We start from the raw sequence: 20,000 nt of genomic DNA on the forward strand, positions 1-20,000 counted from the left end.
AATCTCTGCGTGTTCATCTGTGTGCTGATTGTTTGTGATGGAGCGACACTGAACACACCGCCCCTCGCCTCCCTCAGCTGCCCGCCTGGCTGATTGCCTGTTTGGTTCATTGACTTGCTGGCGTGGTAGCAGGCGGCCAGGCGGGATGGCTGACTGGCTCTTTGGTTGCCTGCCTGGCTTGTTAGGTTACTGTGCGTTAGTGTGTGTGTGTGTGTGTGTGTGTGTGTGTGACAGGCTGGACGGTTGGAAGGAAAGCTGTGTGTTTGATTGGTTAGCGTTTGCGTTGGATGGTTGCATGGGTGAGTGGCTGGTTGGATGACTGGCTGGCACAGAGGAAGACTGGATGGTTTAGTGTGTGGATAAGTAGGTGGATGACTTAAGTGATCAGTGAATGAATGGGTATAAGCTTTTATGGGTGGTTGTGTATATGAATAATGGCAAGGTGGCTGGCTGGCTGGGCTGCTGAGTGGCTTGTTTATGGAGTGGTTGGCTAAATTGGGTGGTTGTTAGACTAAGTAGACTGGCTTCGTTAGGTGGCTGAGTGGCTGGCTTAGCTGGGTGGATGGGTGGCTGATGGTTGGCTTGGTTATAAGGCTTGCTTGGTTGGGTTGTGGATGCGTGTCTCCGCTAGGTGGCTTGGGTGGGTGGTCTCGCTAGGTAGCTGGCTGAATGGTTGAATGGCTTCACTGGGTGGCTGATGGCTGGCTTGACGAGAGATGACTTGTTTGACTGGCTGGACAGATGGTGGCTTGGTTGGATGGTCTTGCTAGGTAGATGATTGGGTGGCTTGGGTGGGTGGTTGAGTGGCTTGGTTGGGTGGCTGGTGGCTGGCTTGGTCACGCACGCTTCCACCAGTTGCTCACCGCCGCCCCAAGTCGATACCAACCCTCTGGCACTCCTCTCAGCTGATCGCGACACACTGCTGCCATCCAGCCCGGCCCAGGGTGTCATACTGGCCCTTTTTCCCTCCATTCGCACCACATAACCCATACAAACCCCTCGTAAAGAACACAATTCATATCTTTCCTCGTTCCCCAGTAGCTGCTGATCATCCCTTCGAGTGTAGTTTTAGGTTATATCACCGACAGAAATGCGTGTTTTTCTCGCGGGTTTACGAGCAGTATGTAGTATTCCGTGAGGTGTGCCCGTGCAGGGGACTCGCTGTGTGTATGGCGAAGGCGACGTTTGAATGCATCGTGCGGTTGGCAGCCGGGCGTTGAAACATGGCGGGGAACCTGTTATCTCAGTGGGCCGGCACCGTCAGGGAGGTGCCAGAAGGGCTGTGCAAGATTCTATAAAACGGGTAATCGCGAATCCGATTACTTGCCCTGTTGGATTCGTGGGATTCGAATCCTCCTCGAATCCTATGTACTCTTAAGTTCTTAACAAGCCCCGGGCGCCCGAGATTCTTCCTATTGTCTGCCAGGCGCGAGATTCGTTGGTGCTTGCAAGGGAATCCAAGCACGGACAGAATCCAGGATTCCCCTCCACCTGCCACAAACATCACGACTCTCGCCCTTTGGCTACAATTTGCCGAGATATAGATCGTGTTTCCCATGACGCTTACCAAGGATATATCTATATCTTTATCTATCTATCTATCTATCTATCTATCTATCTATCTATCTATCTATCTATCTATCTATCTATCTATCTATCTATCTATCTATATATATATATATATATATATATATATATATATATATATATATATATATATATATATATATATATATATATATATATATATATATATATATATATATATATATATTTTATGAAGATTTCCATGATATAAATGTGCAATCATGAAAATACATGTGCAGTTCTAGTCGAGTGAGACACACTGCAGCAAGGTGAAGGGTGGTGAAGGGTGCACACTATAAGTAGCCATTCAGATTTCTGTTATTAGTGACTTAGCACGATCATTTTCTTCCTTATGCTCTGGGTACTCAATCGGATGTTTTATGCGGAGGTGCTTAAAGATGTTGGAAGTTGTGCTTCCACTGAACTTCAAGGTGTCTTTACACACCAAACATATTGCTTGTTCTGGAGTTGATAGCTCCATATAATCCCAAATGAGCGCATTTCTGCCACGCTTGGCTGCCATCATGCAGAACCACTGTTTTTTATTAAATTTAGGGTCAATTTGACTTTTCAACCTACTGTTGGTGAAGGAGGTTACGCCTTTCCCTCCTCTTCCTCCTCTTCTTCCTCGTCCTGCACCGCTGCTACCAAAGAAGTGAGACCCGCCAAGAGCGTTCCTCCTCTTACTATTTTTCTCCCTCCTCCCTTTCGCTCTCCTATTCTTTCTTCCTGCTTTTGGTGTCCAGTCACTATTTCCGTCTGACGTGAAATTTCCCACCGTCCTTTTGGCGTGGGCGTGATGACGTGGGCGGCGAAAGGGCGGCTGTGTGCTGTACTGGCCGTCCTGGCACTGGGACAGCACTCTGTTCTCCCCACGCGGGCCAGGGAGGAGATGGTTCCACTTGGTGCGTCCCACGTTCAAGTTCACCTTTTTACAATGCACGCCATGGCTAACTGATCTCTTTAGTTAAGCTTTTCCCTTTTTTCCCCCGTGTTAGTTTCCCGCCCCTGTGATTATGTTTTCATTTGAGTGTCGTGCTCGCGGTGCTGTGCAGTGCCTAGAGAGAGAGAGAGAGAGAGAGAGAGAGAGAGAAGAGAGCTACATGTGCCTATGCTTGTGTGTGTGTGCGTGTGTGCGTGGATACTTTCTTGTTTATCTCGCTGGGGTCTAAGAAAGTTTCCCTTCCTTTCCTCCGTGTTTTTTTTTTACCCTTCGCCTCCTCTTCCTCCTCCTCCGCGTCAACAAGATCCAGTTTGTAAAGATGAATGACGTGAGAGGCCTGTGTTTACCCTTCAGCCTCTCCTCTGCGTCTTCCGCGTGGCTCTCCCTCTCTGCCCACCTCTCTCAGTGCTTTAAACTCGTCTGTTATCCCCCGGTGGTAGTGGATTGGTATTTTAAACGTTCTTTTGTTCTTTTTTTCTCGTTTTCATATCTGTGGGTCTTGGTTTGCTATTCATATGTCGTTTTCTTTCAATTTCCTTGCCTGTTTTATTCTTCAGTGAGTCAGTAGTTGATGCTGTTGTTTTTTCGTCCTTTTTCTATGGTTTTCTGTTGTGAATTCGGTAGTTTTATTCAGTTTCCCCTATTCGTAACTCTTATTTACCGGTGCACGAGTTCGGCTCATATCTGAAGTCATGTCTTTTATACGAGTTTATAATGGGGAGAAGAAGCAGTCGTTGGCATCCTTTCCCATCCGCTTGAATTCGCTCCCCTCACAACATTTTACGAGTGAAAAGTTTTGTTTCATTGGGAGAAGTTGTATACAGCACCTCCAACACACATTCCTGCCTTCCCTCAGGCTCGCGATAAATTTTATGTCTGCTGCCTTTTGAGTTTATGTTGCTTAAGGAATTTTACGTGAAAAGAACAGGCAACTTTCTCCCTTGTTTGGTGTTTGGCTTCATCTTACTTGTGTGTTTCTCTGCCACCCAATGACATGTTCGGAGTGCGGATGTCTTCAATTTGCTGCCTCAGATATCCTTCCTTCTGTCCTCTCCTTGTTTATCATTTCCACAGAGTATTTCTTGTCCAATTCTTGTGTTCAGCGTGTGTGTTCTCTACTCCGCTATTAGCATGTTCGTTCGTTTGTTTGTGTATTATTTCTTTGTTGTGAGACTGCTTAATATTTTGTTTACCTTGTTCTGTTGTTAAATGTGTTTTGTTTTTGTTCTTTCTTTGTGTTGTATTCAGTTATATAACTTATCAAATATGTTTTTTTCTTGAGTTTAAATTTTTCAGCATTGTTAGGCTTCATCTGTGCAAGCCTAATTCCATTCTGGTGTTGAATGTGTGTCTACTCTCTTCTGCTCTGTTTTATTAAATTACATGTCTGTACCCTTTTTTTTTTTTCCTTTATATATATATATATATATATATATATATATATATATATATATATATATATATATATATATATATATATATATATATATATATATATATATATATATATATATATATATATATATATATATTTTTTTTTTTTTTTTTGTGAACCTAGATATTCTTTTTCCTTCACCTTACATGACGTGCGTGTTTCTGTTCATATCGCTATTTATCGTCTCATCTGGATAATAACTTCATTTAACTCTTTTGTTCTTTTGTGTAGTAAAGTCTCTCTCTCTCTCTCTCTCTCTCTCTCTCTCTCTCTCTCTCTCTCTCTCTCTCTCTCTCTCTCTCTCTCTCTTACTCAATTGTTGTACTTGAAATTCGCTTGTGTATTTTGTGTGTGTGGTTCTGTTCATGTCCATTTTAATTTGGTGGTGTGATGCTTGTTGCCTGACTTTTGAAATACCGTGTAGCTGCATGCTTTGTTGTGTGTTATTCTACATATTTTTCCTGTGTGGAGTTCATTGTGTGTGCAGTTTGTGGTGGCGTGGAGTGTTACGCATGTCTTATGTAGAGCACTCGCAGTAACTAGATTCGCCTTTGTTGATATTTCTTCCTTTGTTGATGTTTCTTCAAATGACTCAGAAAACACGCTGCTTTACTGATCCTCGTCCTGTTAGCAAGGGACAAGCTGTCCTGACGTAAAGAAAACCGTGAAAAAAAAAAGGAAATAGAAAATACAACGACCTGTCCTGTGAGAAAAGGGAAAAAAAGAAAAAGCGAACGTACTCTTTTTTTTTTTTTTTTTTGCATTGCAGCCAGATTGTAGTTCATGCTCGCTGGCACACTTGTTTGGTAGTTTCAGGTCCAGCAGGTGACCGTGGCGCGGCTCGCAGTGTCGGTGAGAGTGGCCTGTGTGACCCTCGACTTTTCATGACCTACTCCCGCCACTGGGGTCACCCAGTGTTATAGGAATGCATACTAAAAATCACAGTAATCTATTTTTTTTTTTTCCTATACTGTTTTTTTTTTCTTTTTTTTTTCCGTTTAAACACCAACACGACTGAAATTGGCGCCATGTTTATTAAATTCCATGCAGGTACTGTTGACCAAAGCCTGAATGTTGATGTAACTCGGTATTCTTCCTTAAAAATTCATCTCTTACGCACGAAAAGCAATTCACCCCTGTTACTCTGTACGTGATTCGTAATAGTGTTCATAAAGGTGAAACTTGAAGAATTAAGGCGTACACACACACACACACACACACACACACACACACACACACACACACACACACACACACACACACACACACACACACACACACACACACACGAAACTGAACATTAAAAAAAAAAAAATCAATAAATCAAGCGATAAAACCTTTTCTTATTAGTTTCTGTTTTCATTTGCATCTCAAGTAAAAGACAATAAGAAAGTACCAAACGAATCCAAACATTTCTCCCTGTTCAAAGCCAAGCACCTGAAGACGGACAGTACAAAGGGGTAAAGGGCTGAGGGTCTGAGGGGCTGAGGGGCTGAGTGGGTTGGGTTTGTGCATTGCCTTAGTGTCACGCCCTTAGCCTCCCATCGTCAGGAGTGGGGCGGCCGTTGGGCAAGGTTTAGGGGGCCATGAGGTTGCGTCTTAGCATTCATGAGTGTCTTAGGTGCTGCTTTGTTTCTCCCTTTCCCTTTCCTCATCCTCCTCCTCCTCCTCTGCCTACTTAAAGTCTCATTCTATTTTTTTTTCTTTCTTCCGTTCATTCGTACCACGTTCTTGTTTTTTTTTTTGGAAGTTTCTCTCCTTGTGTTCCCTTCCCTCGCAGCTTTTGCCTTGCCTCCTTCCTGCATCCTCTTCTTCCTCTCCCTTCACGTTCATTCTTCCATTTCCTCCTTTCCATCTAACTTTTTCATTCTCTCTCTCTCTCTCTCTCTCTCTCTCTCTCTCTCTCTCTCTCTCTCTCTCTCTCTCTCTCTCTCTCTCTCTCTCTCTCTCTCTCTCTCGTCTATTATATGCTATTTTCTTCTCTTGCTTCCAGCATTTTTCTTATTTTTTTCTTATTACTTCTTTCCTATTTACAGTTTGTGTTCCTTTTATTCTGTATTTTTTTTATCTCTATTTACAATTTACTTTTTCACACTATGAATATTTTTTCTCTTCTCTTTTACATCATTCCCTCCTTTTCATCTACGTTTTACGTTCCCTTTGCTACTTTGCATTTACTTCTTTTTTTTTTCCCCTTCCCTCACAAATACGCTCTTTTTTTCTTATCACAGTTTCAATATTTTCCTTCACGCCTTTCTTCCTCTTATTCCCTCCTTTCCATCCACCATTTTTTTACATTTCCTTCGCTACTTTTACGTCTTTTATCTCTGACTTACAAATCCCCCCCCCCTTTTTTTTTATCTCAGTTTCAACATTGTCCTTGCCTCTCTCCCTCCCTCGGTCTTTCTCTCTGTGTACTGCCCCTTTTCATCTTCTTGAGCGATCAGTGTTATATTTTGTGGCAGCATTTTCACCTAGTTTTATCACCATCTTGGTTTGACTTACATGCGGCTGCTCCCGAAAATCATTTGCTTACTGTAGGTTCACTGTTTTCAAGCTCCCTCTGCCTTCCCTGATGTTACTTTCTATAATTTTACTTCTGTTCCGCATCTTTCACAATATGTTGCTCTTTTTTGTATAGTTTCATGTGCATTTTTGTATTTTCTATGCGTTTCGTCTCATTTTAGGTGGTGTTTAGGTGCAGAGAGAGAGAGAGAGAGAGAGAGAGAGAGAGAGAGAGAGAGCGCTGCATGTTTCTTCTTTAAGCCTTGCATACTTTTAGCTTCTTAACAATATATCTCCCGCACTTTCATGCAGCTTTTCTTCTTGCTTATTTTCACGTCCTGGCAGAGTGGAGAGTAGTCAGCTTTTTCTTTATTTATACATATAGACTTCTTTTTATTTTTCAGTATTTCTCCTTTTCTTCATCGTTAGCTTTCCACATGACGGGTTTTATGTTTTTCATCTCTTTTGTCTTTCCATCTTGCAATCTTGCTCTCTCTTCCTTGAGTTTTTCACTCTTATTTTTTTTCTTTTCTCTCTTTTCCTTTGATTTCATTCATGCCCTTCCTGCGTCTATATTTTCTCCTTCCTGTGACTTAAACTCTTTCAAGACGGAGGTTTCAAGATATCCACCAATTTTGGATGATCCTTTTGACCTTTATTTAGGGACTGGAGCCTCAGTGGTTCTTTTTTATTGTCTTGTTCACTGCCTCTTACAAAAAAAAAAAAAAAAAAACATTTTTCTCCTTTTATCTTTCTTTTCTCCACTCTCTCTCTCTCTCTCTCTCTCTCTCTCTCTCTCTCTCTCTCTCTCTCTCTCTCTCTCTCTCTCTCTCTCTCTCTCTCTCTCTCTCTCTCTCTCCTTCTATCTCAATCTCTCTCCCTCTCTTCATACCATCTTTCTCTTTCCCACCTTTGACTTACAACTCTTTCTCACCTTCTCTTCCTTCTCTCCAACTCTATCTCAGTCTCTCCCTTCACTCTTCCTTTCTCTCCGTTTCTCCCCCTCTCTTCCATCGACCTACATCGATATCTCCCTCTGTTTCTTTCCTTCTTTCTTACCTCACTTTCACCCTCCATTTTTTCCACTCTGTCATACCACCCGTCCCCTTCTGTCAATCTCTCCCACGCTCCCTGTGTTCTCCCGTCCATTTCTGCATCCCTCCCTCTCTTTTTTGGTATTACAAGAGCCCGTCGCGTGAAGGTTTGGGTGAGTCAGTCCCTTTAACTGGTCTTCCCACCTCGGCATTAGCGTGAACCACAAGGGCTGAGAGTGATTGGCTCTAGAGATTATGTCTTATGTTATAGTGCTTTTTTTCTTTTTTGTGTCCTTTTTTGTAGGGTCTTTTCTTTTTCTTTTTTTTCTTCTTCTTCTTCTTCTTCCCCCTCCGGTGCTTGGAAAGGAGGTAATTGGCTCATCTGTCTGCCTTGAGCTTTGCGATTCTTTTCTCTTCTTCGTCCTGCGGGGGTTTGTTTTTCTTTTTGTTTTTAGTCTTTTTTGCGTCACGTTGCTACTGCTGCTGCTGTTGTTGTTGTTGTTGTTGTTGTTGTTGTTGTTGTTGTTGTTGTTGTTGTTGTGCGTTTTTTATTCTTGTGTGTTACAGTATTAAATTTTTTGGGGCTAATCTGTGTATACCTTCAACATTACAATTCTTTTTCCTTTTATTCATCGGGAATTAGGTTTTTTTTCTGTTTATAGTTACTTTTTATGTGCTACTTTTTTTTTCATTGTGTATTTGCGTGTGTATGAGTGTGTGTTGTTTCATTGTAATGCTACTGCACCTCAATTTCTCCCTAGAGTCTCTCGTTCAAGTGTTCCATTTAGTGCGCAGCGTGTCCACTTGACATTTAGAATTGTAATTTTGCGCTATGGTCACTGATAATTTATTTCCCTTTAATGTACAGAGAGATAGAGAGAGAGAGAGAGAGAGAGAGAGAGAGAGAGAGAGAGAGAGAGAGAGAGAGAGAGAGAGAGAGAGAGAGAGAGAGAGAGAGAGAGAGACGCAGTTTGATTTGGTTATGGCTCTAGAATAACATCATATACACCCCGCTGAGCTTGCTATTTAGCGCTACTTCTTTCACTGAGAAATAACCACGAGCCAGAATCTTTCCAGAGAGAGAGAGAGAGAGAGAGAGAGAGAGAGAGAGAGAGAGAGAGAGAGAGAGAGAGAGAGAGGTTTTGGCCAGCACTTCTCTCCACATGAAAATTCAGCGTGTTAAGGTCCCCGAGTGTACCTGTCATTAGGGAATGTTTCACTTCACTGGGGAATGTGATCAGACATTCCCCAGTGCGCCTCCATTTATTCCAGCTACGCCCCTGGTTAAGCGGGCCCGGGAAATTAAGGTAAGAGGCGGTCTAATCAAAGGGAAAATATATGGAGATTAAGTCAATAGTTTTTTTCATCATTGTTTTCTTTCCAGATAAGTCGAGAGAATATAATGGAAAAGTTAATAAATAATTCGACGCAAAGGAAAGAAGAAAAGAATATTTTGCAATATTATTCAGAAAAAAAAACTTGATAAATGATTAAATGAAAAAAAAAAATATTAATGAAAGGAAAAGAGAGAGGGAAAGCGCGGAGAGTGCGGTAAAGATTCAAAGATCGTAAATGTCAATAATTATATTCGGCTTGCTTTACATGAAGGATGGGAAGTTTTCTTTAAATTTAATGGAGGAACCTGCATAAAAGAAAGAGGTGAGAAATGGAAAGATATTGGAGAAGGAGGTACAGGAACGACTTAACGAATAAAAACAATGCCTACAGGAAAAAAAAAAAAAATGAAAATATAAAGCACATTATTTGATAATTTCTTCTTATGTTACGTTAATTTTGACTGAATGGAACGAAAAAGGCGTGAATGGTGGACAGAGAGAGAGAGAGAGAGAGAGAGAGAGAGAGAGAGAGAGAGAGAGAGAGAGAGAGAGAGAGAGAGAGAGACGGAAGCACGAAAGAGGAAAAGCTGCAAGGACAAGGGGGGGCTGCCAGGGACGAAAGACGGAAAAGTGTTGAGGAAAGAGGAAGGGACCGTGGTGGAAGGAGATAAGACTTTGAAGGGGAGTGGGTGGGTGATGGAAGGGAAAAAGACGAAGGGACATGGAAGGGAGGCTGAACAGAGAGAAGAGAAAAGCCATAAAAGGAGTAGAACAAAAAAAAAAATGTTTGTAAATGTAGAAAATTTGGAAGAGGAGAAAGTCGTGGGAGGAAATTTGAAGATAAGAAAATGATTGACGGAAAGAGAAATAAAATAGGGGAGATGTAAAAGAAAAGCAAGATAGGAAAAAAACATGTAAACGTTGGAAAACAAGCAAAAGAAACGTGGACACGAGAGGAAATAGAAAGAAAAGAAACAATATCAAAGCTTGAACCACGAATACAAAGAAAACGAACATGTGAGAAAGAAGAAATAAAAACAATATTACACGTACATTAATCCAGTGAATGAAGAAACAAAATTAAACAAAAACGAAAACAAAACAGAGTAAAAAAAAACATAGACGTAAAAGAAAAACGACAAAGAACTAGCAAGAAAAAATAAAAGAATGGAGATAAGCAAGTGGCGCGTGAGTGTTGATTGAGGAGGTTGTGACGAACGGAAGAGGGAAAGGAGGGAAAGTAAAGGAAAAAAGAAGACGTGTGGTTGGCAAGGGCGTGGTGTGTGAGGGAGGGAATCACAGAACGATAACAGAGGTGCACCAACATCGTCTGTTGATCACCAATACCCGACGGAGGCGTGAAGGAGGCTCGGAAGGAGGCATGAGGTCAGATGGGAAAGCCACGCCAGGTCCTACATGTTTTAGTGGTCGGCTGAGGTCAGGGAGCGCCGCCACGAGGTCACTGAGGTTAAAGGAGCGGAAAACAAAACGAGGGTGGGAAAAATCTCTCCGAATTCTCGCCAAAACAAGGCTGTTTTCTTGCAATGTTTTATGTCAATATTGCTCGGTTCTATATATTTTTCAAGATTTAATTTATAGTCCTACTGTTAATTTTGGATAGTTCTGTTGTGTATATGTTTTTTTTCCATTATTCCTCCAGTACCGTTCGCATTCATCCGTAACTGTACACGAAAATATGAATTGAAAAATGAATACACTGGTGGCCAGTTGTGCAGGAATAAACTGCTCGCTCGATATTGTTTCCTTTGGATCTTATATGAAAAATTTTAATCATTGTTGCAATTTTTTTTACATCCACTTGAATGCTACACTTATCTTGGAGAGAGAGAGAGAGAGAGAGAGAGAGAGAGAGAGAGAGAGAGAGAGAGAGAGAGAGAGAGAGAGAGAGAGAGAGAGAGAGAGAGAGATTTGTGAATGTTTAAATATACATATATTTAAACATCAAAGTGAAGTTTCCCGCTAGATGAATCCTTCAAGAGACTTAGAAGCAGCCTGGCGGGAAGTCAGATACACAGCCAGACAGACAGACAGACAGACAGACAGACAGACAGACAGACACAGACAGACAGACAGACAGCCAGACAACCAGTCAAACAGACAGACAGACAACCAGCCAGACAGACAGGCAGACAACCAGCCAGATAGACAGCCAACAAGCCAAACAAACAGACAGACTACCAGTCAGACACAGACAGACAGACAGACAGACAGACAGACAGACAGACAACCAGTCAGACAGACAGACAGCCAGCCAGTCAAACAGCTAGACAGACAGACAGCCAGACAGACAGACAGACAGACAGACAGACAGACAGACAGCCAGACAGATAGCCAGACAGACAGACAGACAGATAAGCAGACAGGCAACCAGACAGCCAGTCAGCCAGACTGAGAGACAGACAGACAGACAGACAGACAGACAGACAGACAATCAGCCAGCCAGACACAGACAGACAGACAGACAGACAGACAGACAGACAGACAGTAAGGCAGATAGTTAAACTCACAGCTATGGAGGCAAAAGTAAAATAATGAATCTGGAATAGAACTGAATATTAAAGAAACCATATTTACTTTAATCGAGTAATCAATGTATATCAGCCTTTTTATTAGCTTTTATTTTTGGAAATGTCAAATAATACGTGGTCTTATTACGTGTTAAGGCTAAGGACTAAGAAATGAGAGAAAGTGTGCTCTACATGTCGTCCCTCAAAAAAATAATTATAGGATGAAATTCCATAAAAGTTTAGTGTCAAAGGTGTCTTGATGCTCCTCTTTTTATTCTATTTATTTATCTATTTATTTATTTATTTTTTTTTTTTACCACTTCCTCATGACTTGAGGATTGATGCAAACTTGGTTATAACTATTACAATATTGATTTACTTGCAGGCCCACCATTGCTGCAATCCACCAAATATATCAGACAATAAATCGACTTGTTTTTTATGTTATATTATTTTACTTTGGGTAGCGTGTGTGTGTGTGCAACTGGTGTTTTGGTGGTGTTGCCTCGCTACGTATCCAAACACTTGTACACGCCTACACACACACACACACACACACACACACACACACACACACACACACACACACACACACACACACACACACACACACACACACACACACACGATTCAGGGTAGAGGAGTTTATGAGTGCAAAACAGTGCCCACACACGGCCGCCCAAATATTATAACAAACACCAACAGTCGCAGAGTAAACATTGCATAATCGGCGAGTGAACAGGTGGACTCACGCGTGGCAAACCCGATGCTCCTGCCCGCTGCTTTACGAAAGATGTGTTCTGTTCAGGCGGAGGTAGACAAACATTGGGTAGGACTGAACGCTATTACATGGGGGAGCTCAGGACTTAGGGAGGGACGTAAGATCGCCTTGGTGAGAGGATATATTGCTTTAAGAATCTATAGCACCGTGATGGTATGAGAGGAAAATATTATTACATAAACTTATGTTCCTATGTTGAGAAATATTTCTTTTCTGAGACATGTTCGTGTTGTTCAGGTGGAGAGGGAAAGTGAAGTGATAGAGGATGAGTGGTGCAATTATTTCTCTTGGTGAGCTGAACTGTGGTAGGAAATTGTGACTGGTGCCGCAAACTAAAGTAAATGCGAGATATGGTGATGTTGCGTAAACAAAATTTATCAGAATAACAGAACTGTGAGAATAGAAGGGTGTGTTTGTGATTGTGTTCTTGTTATTGCCACAACACATGAAAGAGAGCACCTCGAGATCAGAGTGTACTTGGAAAAGAGAACTATAAATATTGTGTTATGATAATCCTTACACCAGATTTATTGAAATTAGTTAAATTTACAAATTGTTGTTGTCATTGTTGTTGTTGTTGTTATCCTCATTAATAATTCTTCTATCGCTGTTTTTGCAAATAACAACAACAACAACAACAACAACAACAACAACAGCAACAACAGCAGCTGTTTTCTCTGCTGCTGCTACTGCTGCTGCTAATACTAATGCTACTATCAGCCGCTATTACTACTGATCATTTTTCTTTTGCTACTGTTGCTACTACTACTACTACTACTACTACTACTACTACTACTACTACAACTAGTATTTCCTAAGTGAACGATAGGACCTTGAGATCCGTAAATAAATCATACTCTAATATTTCTGAAAAATGAACAAAATCACTATTATAATAATAATGAAAGAAATCACAAACTGTATCCTGCCAAACACTCACAGGTCCTCACATCGGACACCAAACTATCACTTACCAGTAAGCAACAGTCGTGGAATATCACGGGAATACACAATCCTTCTATATATATATATATATATATATATATATATATATATATATATATATATATATATATATATATATATATATATATATATATATATATATATATATATATATATATATATAAAAGCGAGATGAAATAAAAATCCTCGTATATTGTGAACGCAGAAGGTGACTACATTGTTATCTTCGCTGAATGGAAGCACGGAATGAAGACTCGAAATCCGAATGAAAAGGAAAATGATGGGAAGGTAAAACATTGGTGGTGGGCAGCGCAGGGACAGTGTGCTCCCTGGCAGGCGAGTGGGAGCACTGTGGCGTGGCGAAGCATACTTGCCTCAGCGTGGTATTATTCCCTGCCCCAACTGGGGTCGTGTTGGGTGTCGCTTCGCGGAAATGTACATCCCTTAGGGACAGGCATCTTCAGTGGCTGTTTTTTTTTTTTTTTCTACTCTTTCTTAGTCATTAGTTAGTGCCCCTCTTACTACGCACACACACACACACACACACACACAGCGCTCTGTCTCACTTCCCCGAAATGCAAACACGAGAGAAAGATTCCACGGCTGCGGGTGAAAGATAACAAGCACAAGGGGAACAAAAAAGAAAAAAAAATAGAAAAGTGAATAATTTTTATTTAACAGGAGGTTCTGAGTTGCCTGAGAGCGAAGCCAATTAAGAGATTAATGTGTTTGTTCTCATTGAAGCTCCAAAAAAGGACTTAATATCCTCTCTCTCCGATATGATTTACTTGCATATTTGTATCAGCTATCCTCTCTGGTGCTGAAAAATATATGGAAAAGCTCATAATGTTTTGACCATTAATAAAGCGACGACTTTTGGTATTTGGTGCATGACTGTAGGAGGACTTATTGGTGAAGCGGTGGTGGAAGGAGATGCGTTATGGCAAGATCTGGTGGTTATTTATAGCTTGGTCTGTAAGGAAAAATATGAAGACAGGCCAATAATATGAGACGTGGTAGCGGGTTCTTGCCTCCGTTGTGTGTGTGTGTGTGTGTGTGTGTGTGTGTGTGTGTGTGTGTGTGTGTGTGTGTGTGTGTGTGTGTCCCTCTCCATGAAGGGCTGCACATATAAAAGTTTACGCTCAACAAGCCTGCTCTTCACAATATTTATTTAGACGAATATGTAATATGGATGTATAATATAGACCAATAAATCTCTCTCTCTCTCTCTCTCTCTCTCTCTCTCTCTCTCTCTCTCTCTCTCTCTCTCTGTTTTTCCTTGAGACACAATCGCCAAGTAAGTGAGATTAGAGGCCTATTCCGATAAATCCCTCCCCCCTTTTCCTCCTCTCCAGTCTCCCTTTTCCTCTACCTCCTCCTCCTCCTCCTCCTCTTCCTTGTGTTCTTAAGTGAGCGTAGAAAACCAGCTAAGGGTCATCCTGCCCCTGCTTAGGCTCACCACCCACACGCGCGCGCGCACACGCACGCACGCACGCACGCACGCACGCACGCACCCACCACACCCACCACACACACACACACACACACACACACACACACACACACACACACACACACACAGACACACTCATCTCTAGCTAAAACAGCTTCTATGAAGTTAGGTGTTCTGAGACGTCTCCGCCAGTTTTTCTCACCCCCCCAGCTGCTAACTCTGTACAAGGGCCTTATCCGTCCATGTATGGAGTATGCTTCACATGTCTGGGGGCGTTCCACTCATACTGCTCTTCAAGACAGGGTGGAATCAAAAGCTTTTCGTCTCATCAACTCCTCTCCTCTAACTGACTGTCTTCAGCCTCTCTCTCACCGCAGGAATGTTGGATCTCTAGCTGTCTTCTACCGCTATTTTCATGCTAACTGCTCTTCTGAACTTGCTAACTGCATGCCTCCCCTCCTCCCGCGGCCTCGCTGCACAAGACTTTCTTCTTTCTCTCACCCCTATTCTGTCCACCTCTCTAACGCAAGAGTTAACCAGTATTCTCAATTATTCATCCCTTTCTCTGGTAAACTCTGGAACTCTCTGCCTGCTTCTGTATTTCCACCTTCCTATGACTTGAATTTCTTCAAGAGGGAGCTTTCAAGACACTTATTCATCAATTTTTGACCACTGCTTTGACCCTTTTATGGGACTGGCATTTCAGTGGGCATTTTTTTTATTGGATTTTTGTTGCCCTTGGCCAGTGTCACTCCTACATAAACACACACACACACACACACACACACGCACAGTACGTTTACAAAGATCGGGTTTTCCTTCCTAATTTGTCGTCATGATTTAACTGCATCCTGTTGTTATTGTTGTTGTTGTTGTTGTTGTTGTTGTTGTTGTTGTTGTTGTTGTTGTTGTTGTTGTTGTTGTTGTGTTCTTGTTTTAGTTCGTTATTTCCGTTCCCTCAAAAATTTAAAGTTTGTGTTGCAAGGATAAAAACGTATTTGATATGATACAAAGGACGCGCTCGCACTCGCACACACACGACTAAGACGAAAGACAAAGCAGGAAGTGTCGAATTTTATTAGTCATGCAATGTCATATTTAAATTCCCAGTCTCTCTCTCTCTCTCTCTCTCTCTCTCTCTCTCTCTCTCTCTCTCTCTCTCTCTCTCTCTCTCTCTCTCTCTCTCTCCTGAGGATCTGTCTTCTAGTCAACTCACTTTTCCTTCCTTTCTTCTTGTTTTCATCTTTGTCTTCCTGATACTCCTCCTCCTCCTCCTCCTCTTTCTCTTCCTCCTTATCTTCTTCCCTCCTCCGTTTTTTTCCACTTCTGTTCGTGATCATGTCCCTGCTACTGTTCCTGCTCCTCTCGCTCCTCGTCCTCGTCTTCGTCCTCTTCCTCTTCCTCTTCCTCGTCCTCGTCCTTGTCCTCCTCCTCTTCCTCCTCCTCCTCCTCCTCTTCCTCCTCCTCCTCCTCCTCCTCCTCTTCCTCCTCCTGCTTCCACATCTACTCCGTGAGGGAAAGAAGTAGTGCTCCGACAGAACCTCATTTTTTAACCCCAGAGGGAGGACGGGAGTGAGGGAGACAAAGGAGGAGGCAGATACTCGTAGATCACCCGGAGAGAAAATGAGAGGGGGAGAAAGAGAGTGAGAAGGAAAGAAGAAGAAACAAAGACTGGGATTGATGAAGACGGAGACAAATTGAGCGAGTGTTGGGAACAAAGAGAGTCAACGTAAGAAGGTCAAGGAGAACGGAAATACTAGTGGAGTGTTTACATTCGTGCTCCCCCTAAACTGCATATCGATTTTGCTGTGAATGTGTATGAATATTTTTGTGCCTGGAATGACAGGACGTGTAATTTTTTTTTTTTTCTTTCTGTCTAAAGGGATTGTTCTTGTAAAAAAAAACTATTTGTATGTTTTTTATCTTTAAGTTTTCATCGAGTATTCGTTAAGTCTGAAAGGAAAACAAAGTAAAGTAAGCTATCTGTAAATGCTTTATTTCCATTTATTTATCCATTTACGTGAAGAACACAAGAAAATAAATTATATATGTAAAGAAAATCAAAGAATATAATATGAAGTAAATAATAATAATAATAATAATAATAATAATAATAATAATAATAATAATAATAATAATAATAATAATAATAATAATAATAATAATAATAATAATAATAATAATAATAATATTGATAATAATGATAATGATAATAATAATAATAATAATAATAATAATAATAATAATAATAATAATAATAGTTCTAAATCTGGAAAGCAAAATGAAGCATGCAAGTTAATTAAAGAACACAATATGACTTACTGAATGTTGTTACTCTCGCGTTGCCTACACACACACACACACACACACACACACACACACACACACACACACACACACACACACACACACACACACACACGAGATTCTTGCCGCACTGTGTTGAGGATGACATTTGCTAAAGTTAGAACTGTTTCCATTTGGCATGGGAAGAGAGAGAGAGAGAGAGAGAGAGAGAGAGAGAGAGAGAGAGAGAGAGAGAGAGAGAGAGAGAGAGAATTGGAGCTTGATTCTAGTGTTGTTTTCCTGGCCGTGAGAATTGGCCCCTGGTTGAAGTATAAAGAGACTGCGGATACTGAAGAGGAAAGGCGAATGGGAAAGAGAGAATAAGATAATAATTTGCGTGAATGAGAAAGGAAAGAAGGAAAGGAGTTTTTATCTTGTGTATTTTGTATTTTTAGTTATATTTTGTTTTTTTTTAGGGCTCTGTAAGAGGATATTTATTTTATTTTTTGTTCATATGTGTATCTATTGTTGTTGTTGTTGTTGTTGTTGTTGTTGTTGTTTTTGTTATTTTCTTTTATAACGTTTGCTGCTGCTGCTGCTGCTGTTGTTTCCTCCAACATATTACCATCATTCTGTAAACACCATTCCATTCCCCGACTTCCTTTCTCGGCTTTATCTTCCATAATAGCAGGCATTTATCATTAGCCAGGGAACAAACCACTGCCACTGTTACCACCACCACCACCACCATTTACCACCACCACCACCACCACTGTTACCACCACCACCACCACCACCACCACAGTAGATTAAGTACAACAATCCTTTGTAACTGTTAAACATATGGAGGTCATTTGTACATGTGTGTGTGTGTGTGTGTGTGTGTGTGTGTGTGTGTGTGTGTGTGTGTGTGTGTGTGACTCAGATTCAGATTGAAATTCAATTTATTTTGCTCAGACTTTGTAAGCAAAGTCTGGAGCACAGCTCCTCGTATAATTTCCATCATAACTAAAATTAAACAATAACTAAATCATAATAAAAATTTAATAATAAATCATAACTACAATTAAACTAACATAATAATGATAACCAAATAATTTCAATCGTAACTATAATTAAACAGTAACAATAATAATAATAACTCCTGAAGTAATACTGTTAATTAAATACATTACCTGAACATTTGATAGACAGCTCTTAAGAAAAAATAAGCTATGTTGGTCAAAATTTCTGAATTTTTACTTTGCATCAGTTCAGCAAACTTATTCATTGTTGTGTTATTTCTGTAATAGTTTGGGATATATCTGTTCTGTAGTTCAACAATATTTTCGTGAGAACATAACAACATAATATGAAATTCATCTCCCACAACATTACTTCTACATTTCGTACATAAATTCCCTTTGTTGAAATATTACTGTACCATGTTGAAATCCATTGATCCTTCAGTTTCCTTTCCACAGCTTTCTTTAACCATTCAGGATAATTAATATATTGATCTAACCATACGCCTGACATGCCACAGCTATTCACAATATTTCTTATATGACCGAGCCAAGGAGATGAGGACGTGTTCGTTGAGTCTAGATATAATAAACTCCTATACATCATCATGCTTACTTATGTAGTTTTACCTGTTATCAGCCTTGACCAGTATGCTATCATTCTAGTGTTAATAATAACAGCAATGGGATGTTCTCCTAACTCACCGTACACAATGTCTCTACTTGTATTCTTATGGACATATAATACGTGTTTAAAAAATTTCATCAGCAATTGTTTCAACTCTCTATCAACAGTACAACCGCATATTCCACAACCGTGTGTCATAATTGGCATCACAGTCGTATCAAGCGGTGGGTCGTGTTTACGGCATTTCCCAGTCAGTGAATACGTCGCTCTAGAAGCACTTTTTTGTTCTAATTGGGCAATTCTAAATCTTCTATTGTAATTAAGTAAAACTCCTAGGTACTGATATTCACTTATTGTTTGGATATTCTCTTCTCTAAAGACAAAGTCATAGGTGCCATAATTCACCCTCCCTCTACTAAACACTACAACCTTTGTTTTGCTGTTATTCACATCTAACTTCCATTGCTCACAATATAATTCCATTGCTTTGAGAATATTTTTAATTTCATCTTCACTATTAGCTAAAATAACTGTGTCGTCAGCATACATCATAACCAATAGATTTAAATGTAAATCAAGAAAATTATCATCAGATAACAGATAATTACAGTTGTTTTCTACCAGGGAATCTTGTATATCATTAACTTATAGAGCAAACAGCAATGGAGAGAGATCTTCTCCCTGTCTTACTCCTTTAGTACAAATGAAAGTGTCAGATGTTTTTTGGTAAAATTTTACACATGACTTTATATTCATGTACATATTTCTAATAACATTAAGTACTTTACCACCTATATTTTCTTTCACCGTCTTGTACCAAAGCCCATCCCTCCATATTGTGTCAGAAGCTTTCCTGTAGTCAATAAAGAGACAGAACAGTTTTCTCCTCTTCCATAAGAACAAGTCCGTGATACACTTCAGTAAAAATATATGGTCGAGGTACTGTAACCTTGCCGAAACCCACCTTGTGTTTCTTTTACAATATTGAATCTGTTTGAATAGTGTGTTAGTCTGTCATTAGCTATTGATGTGAAAAGCTTACTTAAACAACTTAGTAAAGTTATAGCCCTATAATTATGTGGCTCATCAACATCACCTTTATTTTTATACAAAGGAACAATAAATAACCCCTATTAGCCATTGCTCTGGTAAGTCTCCTGTATCTAGAATTCTATTAAACATTTTAACATACAGATTAAGAAGGATATTTTTATCACCTTTGATGTGTTCATTAACGATGTTATCATAACCAGGTGCTTTGTCTTTCTTGAGTTTTCCAACAGCTTTCACCACCTCATTTTCTGTTGTAGGCTCATTCAATACTTGCCTTTCTCCTAACTCATGTGCAACACTTTCTGGTTCCATTCAATGTCCATCAACTGCATTAATATCTTCTGATAAACTCTTGAAGTGATGATGAAAATTAGAATTTCTGCTGTTAGTGTAGTCTTACTATTATTAACATTTCTTTCTCTTGATATTTTCCAATATTTTTTGGGACCTTTATTATTGT

At 40.4% G+C, this 20,000-nt stretch overlaps 1 protein-coding gene across 7 annotated transcripts in view; it reads left to right on the plus strand.

Moving 5' to 3' along the window:
* The window catches only part of LOC135097864 (uncharacterized), a 56,377-nt gene that overhangs the window by 21,584 nt on the left and 14,793 nt on the right, over positions 1-20,000 (plus strand). For 2 of the 7 annotated variants that reach the window (XR_010266229.1, XR_010266230.1), the window contains exon 1: positions 19,805-20,000. This exon is cut by the window's right edge and continues 2,009 nt beyond it. The exons of 3 other annotated variants lie outside the window; for them this stretch is intronic. The gene's annotated coding sequence lies outside the window, so the exon portion shown is untranslated. Of the gene's footprint in view, positions 1-19,802 lie in introns of those variants that run through there. 2 more of the 7 variants (XR_010266234.1, XR_010266231.1) reach the window with 2 other exon arrangements.

Source organism: Scylla paramamosain, unplaced genomic scaffold (assembly GCF_035594125.1).
Source record: "Scylla paramamosain isolate STU-SP2022 unplaced genomic scaffold, ASM3559412v1 Contig34, whole genome shotgun sequence".
Lineage (NCBI taxonomy): Eukaryota > Metazoa > Arthropoda > Malacostraca > Decapoda > Portunidae > Scylla > Scylla paramamosain.